Source organism: Gallus gallus, chromosome 6, assembly GCF_016699485.2.
Source record: "Gallus gallus isolate bGalGal1 chromosome 6, bGalGal1.mat.broiler.GRCg7b, whole genome shotgun sequence".
Taxonomy (NCBI): Eukaryota; Metazoa; Chordata; class Aves; order Galliformes; family Phasianidae; genus Gallus; species Gallus gallus.
In genome coordinates this window covers 1,997,989-2,012,109 of record NC_052537.1, presented here as the reverse complement: position 1 = coordinate 2,012,109, position 14,121 = coordinate 1,997,989, and the positions used below count along the sequence as shown (strand labels likewise).

Here is a 14,121-nt window from a genome sequence, read left to right as displayed (position 1 = left end):
ATGCAAATTCAGCTATTCACATTCTCTAATGTTAGAATGACTTTCCCAACACCCCACGATGGAAAGCAATGATTAATAGTGGAATTTAATGAAGAGAATTGAAGCTCAGGGAGATCAGGATAAGAAGAACTCTGCAGAACTGCTGATATTTGGCTGCTCTAGATACCAACACAGATGTGGCACAAGAGTTCTTCAAAAGGGAGACACAAACCAGCAGTGCCCAAGCTCCTCAGCACTGCTCTACACCCAATACAGCAAGCAACACTGACAGCACAGCTCTATGAATAATTTGGGGTGGCAGCTCCAGAGGAGTGGAACTATACACTCCCAACTATAAAGGAAGCAGTAGGTCAGTATGCTCCTTGCAGTCCCTAGCAGTGGCCAGACCCTGGAGAGAAAAGCAAGGACCCAACGTGAGGACTGGCGTCTCTGAATGTCAGCTTCCAGAGGGCAACACAGTTCTTGCTGGAGTCCAGGAGTCAAATGCTAAAAGAATTCCTAGGAGTGGAATTGAGGGAAAATACCAAATTACACCTTTATAATCATTTGGTAGTGAAGATCTTCTGATCAAGAATTTCCACAGAATTTGACTGTAAACAAGTCTGTAATGTGAAGAAGCTAGACAACGGTGAGTCATGTATTCCATACACAGGCTTCTTCCCACTGATCTGAGCTTCTGAGCAAAGCACCTGGGAGAAAATTTTTGTTTCAAAGACTGTGAAGGAAAAGAAAGCAGTGGATTTTTGTATTGCCAAGTGTGAAAGAAACAGATCTCAAGCTCCTCTTCTGTTCTGGTAAAATACTGCTATTCTGTGTATGAAATAATATGTGTATGTCACCCAAGGCCTTAAGTTTGGAGGTATTTGGTGGTACTACTGATAAGCCAAGATTCATGTTCTCCCACATGTGGTTGACATGCTACCTCCAACAATCACCTCCATCCAGTGTATGTTACTATCCAAAGAAATATGGTCATTGCAAAATGGTCACAGTTTTAGGTATGCCAAAAGGAACCTGAAATGCAAGCAATGCCAACTAGGGATATGCGTGGTAAAACATTTCAGTACTTTTTTTGAACTGTTCCTATTGGCAGGAAATCAGTACAGCTGCCAGCAAAGTTAAAACCATCATCATCCTTGAAAAGGATGAAAAGGAAAGAACAACCTTGTAAATTGCACCAATGGAAATCTACTTCTGTTCATCTAGATCTATTCTGTCTGCAGATTAATGCCATCATTGAAACAAGAAGCTGCCTCTCCCCTCAGATCATGCAACAACATTCATGTTGCCCCTGCCACTGTAATGGAAGAAAAAGAAAATTCCCATAACCTACATGGAAATCCAGAACAATATGTAATAGATAGTCTACAGTTTCATCAAGATGTTTGAACAAGTATTTTCAAGAAAATTCTGCTTATCCATTAAAAAAGAGATCTCGAAACAAAAGTAATGGCATTGTCTGAATTCTCATTTCATAATAAGGAAGCAGAGGATATGAGAAAATATAAGACTTCTACTACTCCATCTATTTAAGATCAGCGGTGGCAGGGTCAGCATGCTGTGGCAAAAAGCAAACTAGATACTACGTATCTGTACTTTGAGTTTTAAATCCTGAAAGTTTCATAAAGTTTGCACATCCACCCATGTAAATATATAAGAAGAGATCCTTGAGATGGTGGTCTCTTTGCCACATCCTACCAAAATAATTATTTTACTTTATCTTTCTTATCTCTTTTGCAAAACTGAGTATCTTCATGGCTGGAAAACTGAAAGCCTCAAATTCTGAGTCTGTAATGAAACTCGTTAGCTGTAATGATTTCTGTGGAATCAGAATTGATTTTTTTTATTATTGTTTACCCAAAATTCAAAAGTGCTTAACAAGTGGGATGTCAGATACAATTGCTTCATGAGAAGGAGCAGCAATTAGAATGTCTTCTGTGTTGGTTAACTCCCTGACCTCTCCTGAAAGTTGAAGGAAAAGGAGTCGCCCTGCTGTTACTGACAACTTCCAAGCCAACTACTTGCACTCATATACATTCCTCCATCAGCTCCACAAGAACAGTTTCCTTATTCTTTGTGAGCATAAAGACTTGGGAGGATGACTGGAATCTATTTTTAACAGATGCTTGTGAATGGGTGCCACGATAATTTGGAGAGTTTGTACAACTACAGCTTACACACTGACCAGTACAAGGGATTCTCACAATTTCTCATAATTTCAAATGAAATTATAAATACTTGTTCAGCTTCTCCACTGACTGCTGCCTCTATTGTGATGAAAAAGCAGAGGAAACATTCAGGTGCCTGGCTCAGTGCTACTTAATCACAGATCACCCACAGTGATAATTGCCATTCAAATACCATGCCCAACTGTGGAAAGATGGATCTCCTCATACTTCTTCCTTCTCGTCTCAGTTCTGAGGCCCACACTACTTAGAAACAAGTGATGTCCATAATACTGGATGCTTGTCAAGGCTGATCAGAAATGCAGCTGACACGGTGACTGAGGCAGTGCAAAAAGCTATGGCCCCCTCATATCCCTTTATAGGTGAGGGTGAGACATGAACAGCATAACCACAGGACCACAGGTAGGCCCTCTGATTCAGAGGAGAACCTGTCTTCCAGCTCACTGAGTAAACAAGGTAGGAAGAAGTCCAGCTGGCCCTGTTAGCTGAAAGGTGCCTTTTGGAGTCACTACAAAACCAGTGCTGTACTTACTTCCACTGTTGTTTCATCTTAACCGGACCGCTGAGAAATGCTGTTTATTGTAGTGCAAACATGAAAGAAGATAAATGGGAAAAATCAGAGCTGCTACCAAGCTGCTGGCAGGGACCCACAGGATGCACTATGAAGAGTGATAAACTTCCCATATGGAGCCACCAAGACCAAGTGGGAACTTAATGGTGCATGGTTCTAGCAGATTCTGTGTTCAGGTCCCACTATGAAGGTCTTTCCTTCAGCTGAAGTAGAGCCATGCCTCCGTGCTTCAAACAGAAGAATCCCCTCTAAAGGACCACATTTAAGTTGTTCAATGAACCTCTCCTGAATGTCTTGCTCAAAAAGATGCTGCTCAACTGTCATAAAATTGAAAACATAAATGTGCTCTCCTACACAAATAATCTCTAAATAGGAAACTGGCCAAAGGACTCATCTTGCTTTGGGAAGATCATCCAGGCAAACAACTGGCACAGGGAAGGGTGAGCACCTTGGTGTCTTGGGCTTCTGAGGAGTCCAGAGGAGGTGAGATCCTATTTGTATTGTAAGCACCAAGAAAAATGGATCTCACTCTTCTCAGAGCTCTGCCTGAGGCCAGGAAGTAGCAGGTGTGTTCTGCAAGCTATTAGGTACTGGCATTACTCTCCGTTCTGGTCCGCAAGATGCTGCATTCACTGAGTAGTTTATTGAGAAATGGCAGGGCAAACAACGAACTTCAAATGCCTATAGAAGCCATACATGAAGTGCTCTTGGGTATCAAGAGAGAGACAAACAAGACAGAAAACAGCAAGAAAGCCACATAAAAAGGCCTTGCCAGAAGCAAGCGATTACAAAACTCCAATGGAGATTTATATATATATAAATATTATTCTTTTTATATATTAACATACATTCTTTTATATACATATATATATAAAAGAAACCACCCTTGATTAATACAAATAATAATACCTACGTTTAACTTGAGTGATAATTACCAGAAGCAAAGTAAATCTTTCTGGTACACTTTCTTCAGCTGTATATTATTCATAAGGTCAAACATTTGCAAAAGAGGTATTTTGAAACACTGGATTACACCAGAAACATTAACCTTATCTAAATTAGTTCTGCCCACACTCTCAGCCAGTAAATTTCTCCACATGTTTGTATATTGATTTTTCCCATCTTTTATTTATTTCAGATTCCTCAGGGGTGAACAAAAAAGTCTATTAAGTTGCTAACGGGAAGTTGGGGTTCTGAAAGGGTTTTTTTTTGCTGTCAAACCATCTCTCTGGCTGGATCCCTTTACAAATGTAAATTAAGAGGTTTAATAAAATGTAGTTATCCAGCATAGAATTCTAATTTGACTTAGACAACACATTTCCTCATTCCGAACACAATATGCTGTCTTTCTGTTCTAACACCCTGCTGAGGTGGATCAGGACCCATGAGCTCTCAGCTCTATTCTGGTAAGCAGAAAAAGTATCCTGTTTTTCTAGTCCTTCTATTTTGCTTCTCTTTTTCTGAAACAAATGGTGCAATACAACACACACTTATCAGCCCCACGGACCTCAGCAGGTAAGGATGAAAGCAAGAGCCAACTGCAGTAACTTGAGAGGTTTACAAACAGGAAGTTAAATAGCCTCTCAATCCATCATTTCCCCAGTTACCTCCCTGGATTAAAATGTCCTTTGGATAGACTGACACTCCTGTAGCTCTCACTGGCCGGGGCAACCAACCTTTAATGCTGTTTGAAACAGTACTGCTTCTCCATGCTTCTCAGGTGATACAAGTGATTTAATGCTGAGCATTCGACCTCCCACAAAAGTGTGACTCATCAGAGAAATCAGCAGTGTTATGTAACAAAATGAGTACCTAGACAGCACTCAGCTGGTCACTTATTAACTGATTTACAGCACTCGGAGATTAAGTTTAATTAACATTTATCTCTGATGAAGCTGTCACTGTACAAAAGTTTTCAGTACAAAAAAAAGCAATAGTATTTACTCCTCGGTTGAGACCCAGCTCACCTGAGTGAGCTTTGGAGATGCTGGCAGAGCTGAATCCACTTGAGTGGGGAGGGCAGGCAATTCTGAGCTAGGGAGTGATGCATGCTGAGCAAACCTCTGGTTAGAAGCAAGATGAGCGCAAAGAGAGCTATGCCTTAACAGGGCTGTAACTAATCCCTCTGGCTCCTAAGGCAATGCAAAAACTCTTCTATCCTTTTGTAGCCCTATTTCTGAGGACAAGAATTTATACATAAGTTTCTAATCCTAGCATGCACCTATGTCCACAGCTGAGACAAAGCAGCTTTAGCAGAGATGTATATGAAAAATCAGCAACTTCAGCACTTCCTAAAATAAATGAATACCTAAATAAGCAAATGACAATTTACCTGGGGATAGACTACATTCTGAGATAACAAAACGTGTTGGAGAAACTGTTAAAAAGCACCATCCCACCCTAAATCCCACATACTGGTTGACCCATTGTACAAGTGCTGCTTCTGCCTGACCTGCTCAACTCCAATGGCTTGTCCAAAATAAAGAAAAGATTCTGAGGATTCCCTCCCATCACAAGTAGGAAACAGAGATGGAAGAAATTCAAATAAATATATTGGCATAGAGACCTGTATTCAATGTAATCCGCTGCCCTCCCACTTAGGTTTTAAGACAAACTGTATTATTTTTATTTCTCATACTGAAACATTTTAAATGAATGCATTTTTATTATTTTACAAATGGCTGCTACTGCATTAGCTGTGCGTATTCTGAGAGAGAGATGTAAGAAATTCTTCCAGTTCCCTTCTACATGTATGCAAAACTTACACGGAACTGGAATAACTTTCTAGCCTGCAGATGTCTTGCCAGAAGCAGAAGTTTCCTGAAATTGTGTATCTCTGATTGCCAGTCTCTGGCTAACAAGCTTTGCTACAGCTTTAATTCATTGACCTGAAAGGCTCATTGGTTGTCACACAGCGCTGAAGTGCTCCTTCATGGTGTTGTCTAGGCAGAGATTTTGTTCTAGTCAGGACAGAATCAAGGGTCAAGAAACTGACGTCAAAGCATCTAAAATAGTGAATGATAAGGTCAGAGCAGTCCGATTTCAAACCTGTACTGAACACCAGTATTGGCTACACCAGAAATACAGTTCCGCAAGTGCTTGCTGAGACGAGTTCCCTGTTGTACTAGGCAACTGTATCATGCACGCGCTTTAAGCTAACTGAACTACCTTGTAGCAAACTTGCTGTTTTTGGGTTTGCTCCCATGGCACCAGCAGAACTACTGCTGCATCCTTCTGTGCTGAGGGTTGAGACTTCACTGTGCTTTGAGCTAACAGCTTTCACTTCAAATCAGAGCAGGCTACAGATGGACACCCAGCCTCCTGAGATGCCACAGAAGACCTAGCCACAGGTTTGAGCTTCTGCTCCAGTTTGTTGTGGCACAGGACTATGCTACAGCAGAGTTCCCTGGGCAAGCCTGCCTTCAAACTGCTGAACTGCCCCACGTGCACTCCTGCCCTGGTTGTGTCTCCACCTCACCTGCTCTCCCAGCTTCGTTCTTGGGTTCAGCAACAAATTCTGCCTTGCCAAAAACTGGCACCACTTTAATTTGGGTCAAGAATAACATCTGAAGCCTCCTCCTTTTTTTCACTGACAAGCTGTGCTACGGTAAAGTCCAATTCAACATGACCAAGTAATTACCGTTTTATCCCCCACTCTCTCTGACGCAGCCTAATTTCCTGGTCAGGCTCTTCTGCATTACTGTAACTCTACATTCCTGATTTCTATCTCAGTGATTTCGTAACTCTTTTGAACACACAGCCCTTTGCCTTGAAGGCTTTTTCTGTTGTTCCTAAAATAAATTCCAGATGGCTTTTATACCTGTAACTTGAGGACACTGCTAGTATTTAGTTCCCCCCGAGTAGATGACATTTTTTCAAAGCCTTTTTCAATTCAAGAACCTTAAAACAATGAGTTACTCCTCATGTCATGAGTAATGAGTGAAATGGACACACAGACCAAAATCCAGGAGGCATGCAGCCTGTGTTACACAAGTAGAGAGACCAATGACCAGCAGTTCAAAATCACAATCAAATTAATTGCGCATTACAATGCTGACCATTTTCTAGAAAGTTGGTGTCTCTGTGGGTTGTGTGAAGTTATAAAAAACTCTCAGAAAGAGTGTTAACAGACTTAAAAAAAAAAAAGACTGTTATAAAACAGTCTCAAATATTCTGCCGTGCAGAAAATTATTGGCGAGACTTTTACGTTCACTTGGAATTTGAAGAAAGAAATTCAGGTTTGTCAGTGCCTACTACCACTATGTTTTGGTGGAAGCAGTGGACAAAAAAACTGTAAACTTTACCTTTCGCCGATTTTGAGATTTCTGGATGCACACACACGTTGTGCTGGCAACTTCCTTCCTTTGAGGGCCACAGGCAGAACTAACAAAAGAAAAATACAAAAGAAGTCAGGTTTCCCAAATCAGAGAAAATGTGCTTCATTATAAACTCTCCTGCTCTTCCAGTTCTGTTTCATTTTTAGCTGATGCAGGTGTGTGACCTGATGATACCTCTCCTTCGTGTGACTGGAAATTGCTGGCCGATACAATCACAATTACAGATGGAGGAGGACCTCTCTTTCATGAGTACATAGTGTTCTACCTACTGAATCAAGCTCAACCATTATTTTTTCACAATTCCAGATTCCAAATGTACAGATCAGTAGAAGAGCAAGCAGCTGTCTTTTGGAATAAGATCGTTACAAAACGTTCCAAAAGGGACAGACGTGATTTTGTCAGCATCTAGACTTGATTATAAATTTGTCTTCTACATTATTTTTCAAAGATAAAACGAGTTTTGATTGAATTTGATGTGGAAGCATGTAGAAATGTAGTGATTCTATTCTTTGGCAAAAATGTAGCAGGATTTCCAATTTTATTCAAAAAATAATATTGTCTTCAGGGATTAAAATACAACTTCCAGTCTAACAGCTGGAAAAACCTACGAAAACCCATGAGAGATTTCATCTTCATTTTGTATAATGCAAGAAAGTGGACAGAAATTCATCATGCTAGATTCACTTGCATAGTAGAGAACTTGTTTTGGTCCTAAGACAATATCCCAAATTACATTTCAATATAAAAAGGAATACACTTTGTATGTCAACTGAATATTTTGGTAAAGATGATGCAAATATTACATTACTAAGAGTTTATACTCCATAAAAAAGAGCAGCAAAACATTTCTGATTATCAGTATTTATAGTGCCATCATTTTATCCTATCAGCACTCCCTAGAATTTCAAACAAGTATACAAGCAATTGTCTTTTTGTCCTTGTGTCAGATGTAGCCAGGATTTCCCTCATCCTTTCCCACCTCTTGTTTTAATGCATAATGAAGCTTCTCAACCAAGACACTTGTAGTGCAGCTCTAACAGTCAGCACAGTTCACACTGAAGGAAGACTTCTGTGTCAGAGCTGTTTCAGCCACAGTGCAGCATTTTCCTCTTCAAAGAACTCATATCCGTAATTGCAAAGTGGATAGAGAGACTCCTTATCATGTCTGTGGCAAAGCTTATAAATGCCTGACAAGGACTCTCCACCACAACACAAACTAATTCCAGTCCGCACTAGCTGCACTGATCATCACAAAGTGTTTGGTAGAGGAAACAGTCTGGGTCTTACGCTACCCCAGGTAAGACAGACCTGTTATAATTCCCTCTGAATTCCACATAAGAAGCAGGAACGTTTAGTTTATATCACAAAATGCTTAACAGTTGATAATAAGGGAGAAGGAACAGCTTCTGCTAGCTGTAATGCTAGGCTAGCACAGGAGCCAGCCCCAGCCTGCTTTCTGCCATCGGGAGTAGTGACCCCAGAATAAATGCAAGTGAGCTCTGTGCCTCCAAGGGGATACTACTCCATTCAGGATCTGTGGGCTATGCATTTCACAAACCACCTTGTTTTGTGGCCAGTTACCCTAGGCTTTATGTTAGTGCTGCTTTATTATATAAGTACCAAGGAAGGAAAATATTTTAGAATTGAACTATGCCCCTTCCTTTCAGCAAACATTTTTATTTAGAAAGAAATCCTATGCCCTTCTACAGGGTCTAGCTGTAAAACCAAAATATTTATTGCATATAGCTACTAAGTGGGAGGGATTGATAAAATATACTTTTATAGCCATTGTGTTGATGCAGTAGGGATTGCTGAATTTGCCTCTTTCCCTGCAAGCCTGCACATTTAATTTGGAAAACTCCAGCTTGCTGTAAACAGCTATGCTACAAGATAGGGATTTAAGTGAATGCAGACAATACAGCGAACATAAGCCAACATACAGAAAAGTACACTCTGAATGCTGCATTTACTGAAGGAAGCACAATACTACTCTAGTTTGTTTCTTTTAAATGCTCTATTGAGGTAAGGTATGCCATTTTTCAAATTGCTTCGCATCTTTGTTGGACGCATCATTGGTAACTATTCAAAATCATCCAACATAGCAAAATGAAAAAAAAAATTCAATTGTCCAAGCCAAATTTAATTTAACGTATTCAATTGTGCTATTGCAAACTCATTCATCAGTTTAGCATCACAGTCTTCAAACCAGAAACAAAATGGGTAACGGTATCAGGGATATGAAAGAGCACAAAAACTGATATTTCCTTACTGAAGACAATACTACAGGCTTGTCCCTCAACTGGGAGATACAAAAACTAAGTGGAAAAACTGGAAAAATTCTGAATTTCTGGCTGCCGTGGCTATGTTTTGAGGGAGTTTCCTTTTTCTCATTTCTCCTAAAAGCAGAAAACAGATAAACAATAGAAACAAAATCAGCTGTGACAGCAGAGAAATGTGCTCACTTGGACCTCTTTGCTTAACGCCACAAAGAGCTGCACGGTCCTTCATTTCTACTCCTTCCTCTCACAAAGCTACACCTGCACCACGGTCCAATGGAGGTCAAGGGGAGACACGGCGATGTCAACAGAAACCAGCACTTCACTCTACCTGGAAAAATGATTCCAGAAAATCACCTTCACAACAGAAGCTCTTAGACTGCTTCATCTGTAGCTGTCACCACATATGCCAATATGACTTTATTTAAAGAGGAGAAAAGTGAGCTCTTGAAAGAATTCACACATTTCAGTAGAAGATGAAGGTGTTGGAGCCAGGGCACTGTAAGGTTTAGTTGCATAGTACAGCATCAGCAATGACAAAACTCAATGAAACCCCTTTTCAGTATCTCAACTTTTATGTAAATGACTGTGCTAATAGAGGATGCTGAGAGAAAAAAATAGGAGGAAATAGAACATAGAAGACTAAAACATTTCTATTCACTAATGTGCTGGAACTGCTTCCAGAAGATGCCAGCAGCTGTTGAAGCAGAGGCAGTCTATTTGACGGTCCTAACGCAGAGACAGTGATGCTCTTGGCAGATGTTTGTCCGTCACACCTTACATGCCCCAAAGCAGATACATTGCCCAATTAAACAAAAATGCTCTGAGGGCAGCTCTTGGGTCACATCTGGCTGGCTAACGGCAGCTACGTACTTACACAGGTAGGAACACTGCCTGGTTATGTAAACAGCATAAATCTCCTCTGAAACGTTAAGATGGGAAATTTGTTAAATTAATTATGGTTTGGTTTCCTCTCTCATGCCCTGGAAAAGAAATGAATTCATTTATCAAGCAAGAATTAGTTCTAGTGTTGGGTTTGGGTTTTTTGTTTTGTTTTGTTTTTTGTTTTTTGTTTTTTAGTTTTCTGATTTAGCCTAATAGAAAGATACAAGAGACTGGATTTGTGAAGTGAATTATCTACTTCAGCTGCCTCCATAGCCAACAAAAGAAAGAAAAAAACGACAAATGTAAGAGGCTAAAACTGGGACAGAGAGGGCAGCCAGGTTAAAAACGAGTTTGGTCATTACATCTCCTAAAAAGTATGGAAAAGAAACTATTACTTGGCTTATTAAACTAAGAGTGAAGCAAGCAGCAGAATTAAAATTGCAAGCCATATTCCTGTTCTCAAAAGCGGGGCTGTCCAACTGTTACAAAAGCCGAACTCTGATTTCTGCTGTGTGTCAGCACAGGGCTCCAGAGCAGGGAGCGGGGCAAGCCAGGGTGCCTGAAGTGCCACGGGTTCCCTGCGTACCGAAGAAAGGAATGGGATGCTTTCCTCCACCTAATTTCTCTGATTTCTCATGGTCCCCTTCTTCAGTGTCAAGTGGCTGTAAGAAGGGTAACACCTTTGGATGCTCTGAAGACTTTGACTGAGGAACAGTGCAAAACATCAGTTCTCCATCAGCAGCCAAGAGCTCGGGAGCCTGTCCAGGGCAGCCTCAAGGCCTGCTGTAACTGACAGATGTACTCATGACAGAAAGGCAGTTAGCTGATACCAGCATGCAGTAGTCTTTTTCCTAGTAAATGGCTCTTCAAATAGAACTGGAAGACAGAAGATGAACTTGTCAGTATGTGTTAGCTAATGTCAGTAGTCACTTCATTTACCACACCTAACATATTAGGAACTCAAAGGTGAAACATAAACCCAGAGGTCAAGGTTAGGTCTGAGAACCCAAATCATCATGTAAAAAACCTGAAACCTAAACTGCAGCCTTTCCCAGCTCAAAAGCAGCTTCAGAAACAAGCAGCTGGAGCCTCCTCTTGCAGAAGGATGTGACTTGTGGCTTTCAAAAACACCCCACAAAATGCTTCCTTTCCTCCTCAAGCTTGCCATCAGCTGCTTCTTTCCTCCCACGCTCATCTGCAAATCTCATCCACTTACTACAAAGAGGAGAACAGAAATCAGAGGCTGTATTTTGCCTTCAGCTAGAATGAGAAAGACTCTTTACAGCAGAAACCCCTAATTTTTAATCATTACCATTTGTAATTATTATGGTCACATACTAACATATCCCTAAACATCCAAACGAAAGAGGAATGATTGGAAAAAGACTGGAAGGCAGACACCACCAGCCTAGTGGGTCAATGAAATCAGCTAGTAATTAAAGTTTCTGAAAGAACTCATTCTTTCTGATTTCTTTTCAGTAACTTGAACAGACAACACAGAGGGGGTCCTTCCTTTAAGTGCAATGATATTTGTCAAATCCGTTTGTAAAATACTAGTGCAGTTAAAACAACGCGTAAGATATAAAATGCAATTAAGTTCTGTATAGATTTCACTTTCATGGGAGACTAGGAACAGCAAGGAAGAAATGATGTTATTCTAGCTGTTTCTAGAGCTCATTGGAACCAGTAATGATCTCACAAGCCCCCGACTCATCAGCCACGCACAAAGCAAAAGCGATAGCAGTGGTGCCACCAGAAAAGGAAAAGAAGTGACATAGGTAGCAAGCAATAAAGATGAAGTTGGAATAGACAGGTTACTGATTTGCAGGACGTCAAGGAGAGCAATTCTTCAGCTGTTGTATTTCTGTGTACCTCCTAACTAGACACGCAATAATGGCTGGCCAGAAACAGCAATTCCAACTCACTGCACACCTCCAATTCTGCTCCGCTTTGGAAAAAGACATCTCTGCAGATGCTCATGGAGGCAGCACAAGCACAGCCCAGCAGCATGGATCCTGGCCAAAAGGTGACCTGGGCACTGCACACAGCTTCTGGCTTCTGCATATCTCATTCATTAATATACTAATTTACTTGCTGTTTCAGTAATACTGGGCAAGGACAAGCCAGTTTCAACAGAACAGCTTCCACGGGAAAAGAGAACAGTTTTGTACAATTTTCTTTACTGCACCATGATGTGTTGCTAACTGTGAATAACTGAAGAGAAGAAGCAACATTTTCCAACAATAAGTTCAGTTAAAAAAACCTCACCAACCTCCCTTCTCACTTTCTCCCTCAAAACCTTCGTTGTGAATATCATAATCTTCTGCAGATTCATTCCCCTCATCACTTGCTGGCTCATCACAGGCTTCGGCACCTCTAAGCACTATTTTTTTCTATACGTGGGACAGGTTATCTGCCCTTACATCGCCCTCCCTTCATCTTCCAGTCCCAAATTTGCAGCTTCTTTTGTCAGAAACCTGACAGCGTCTTTGCTGCCCTCCCCAGTGGGACGTTTAACTAGGATGGTTATTTTCTCTTTGCCAGTTAAAATGATTGTTCCTTCTAATATGTCACTCACAGCAACAGTCAGAGGAGCCACACAAAATGGCTACTATGACAAAAAACATCACCAAGTTAAATAGCCTTGTACACCAAAGAGCTTGGAAAATTGCCTTCCGAAAGCCATTCCCCTCCCAGTACCTGCTGCTGAGCTGCTGCTGTAATCATCCCCTCAGTAATTCCAGTGAAAGCGAGCCACGTTTACAAAGCCCTACTGCCTAGGCAAATATGACTTCCTGACCAAAGCAAGTCAGCTGGCAGGACTGGCCCTCCTTCGTGATGCAACACTGGCAATGAGGAGCTGTGATAAAACATTCCTGCCTCTGATCAGCTCCTGTGTGAGTGAAGCCCAGCTGCACAGTGGTTTGCCGGTGAACTGAGCTGGCTTAACAGGTTCTCTTCAGTTCGTATCTCTCCTTTTGTTTTCTTGATATTTGCAGGACGTTACAGGGTGCTCTGAGTCCTGCAGGAAGGGAAGCTAACTAGCAACCTCAAAGAGGAAAAAATAACCAGAATTTTGAAGTGTTATGTTTTTTTCCCTTCTATCTTAAATTTGATACTTGTCTTTCTGACCTGGTCTGCATAATCTTTATGGCTGAAAGGGAAGAACTTGAGCTTGTTTTAAAGATTCCAGTTTGAAATAAAGAAAATCCAGCAGCCGAACTACAGACACCAGCTGTGAAGAATCATGAAAGGCAGGGATCATTTTCTGAGCATAGAACTACACCGTAAACCATGAATAACCCAAAAGCTCCACGAAAAGAAACTCTGGGAAAGAAACAGTGCATTTCTTCCCATTGTTTCTTGCGGTTTGGATCACTGTTTGGATGTTCACCTCAAAACATCTCAGATACTCTGTAGGACTGCATTAAAAGATGCACAGGAAATAAATCTGATCGCTAACCCGTGGAAGGTTTCTTCCCTGACATTTTTCCAACTGAAATTAATAGCTGGACGCCTAAATGTATATTTAAAAAGCTGCTTCCTAATTGCCTTACTCTCTGCTAGTTTCAAAATCTCAAACCAGACCAGCAGGACTGAAAGCATTTACTGGTACTCAGAGACAAGGTTTGCATCCAGGCCGAACCCTCTGTACACAGAATCACAGAATTGCAGGGGTTGGAAGGGACCTCCAGAGATCATTGAGTCCAAACCCTCTGCTAAAGCAGGAACCCAACAATAGGCCACACAGGTTGATGTCCAGATGGGTCTTGAATATCTCCATAGGAGGAGGTTTCACTACCTCTCTGGGCAGCCTATTCCAGTGCTCAGTCACCCTTACTGTAAAGAAAACAGCTGATGAGTCA

General features: G+C 41.1%; 1 long non-coding RNA gene across 2 annotated transcripts in view; it reads right to left on the bottom strand.

Annotated features, from left to right (window-relative positions):
* The window catches only part of LOC107053614, a 317,001-nt gene that overhangs the window by 112,707 nt on the left and 190,173 nt on the right, over window positions 1–14,121 (bottom strand). The window contains exons 4-5 of one of the 2 annotated variants that reach the window (XR_006939633.1): window positions 7,062–7,140; window positions 5,646–5,762 (exon numbers count right to left, since the gene is read on the bottom strand). This is a non-coding gene — a long non-coding RNA (uncharacterized LOC107053614). The remainder of the gene's footprint in view (window positions 1–5,645; window positions 5,763–7,061; window positions 7,141–14,121) is intronic. The other variant, XR_005860929.2, reaches the window with a different exon arrangement.